Raw genomic sequence first — 350 nt, forward strand, 5'->3', positions numbered from 1 at the left:
CTAACCACGTTTCTCTGATGTCAAAATAAGTAAAAGGTTTAAACTCAATTGAAAAGTGCGTTATGTCAAAAGATATCAATGCTATCGGGGACAACGTACTGTGTTTCTCTTTGCGTTGTAATCATTTTCTGTCAATTCTTTTATAAACAGGAAATAACAATTTCCAAAATTTCCAACAAATGGTTGTTTTATGAAAATACCATTCATACGATGCGATGCCGATGTTAAAAGTGGAGTCCCCTCGTCAAACTGTATGGTAATGTTTGCATACATGGAAGGAATTGCACCGTGATAGTGCACGAAGAGTACATATGTGCGCTCCAGTCTCACTAAGCGTTTTCAATAAAACA

Source organism: Ruditapes philippinarum, unplaced genomic scaffold (genome assembly GCF_026571515.1).
Source record: "Ruditapes philippinarum isolate M1 unplaced genomic scaffold, ASM2657151v2 ctg903_1_1_1_1, whole genome shotgun sequence".
NCBI lineage: Eukaryota > Metazoa > Mollusca > Bivalvia > Venerida > Veneridae > Ruditapes > Ruditapes philippinarum.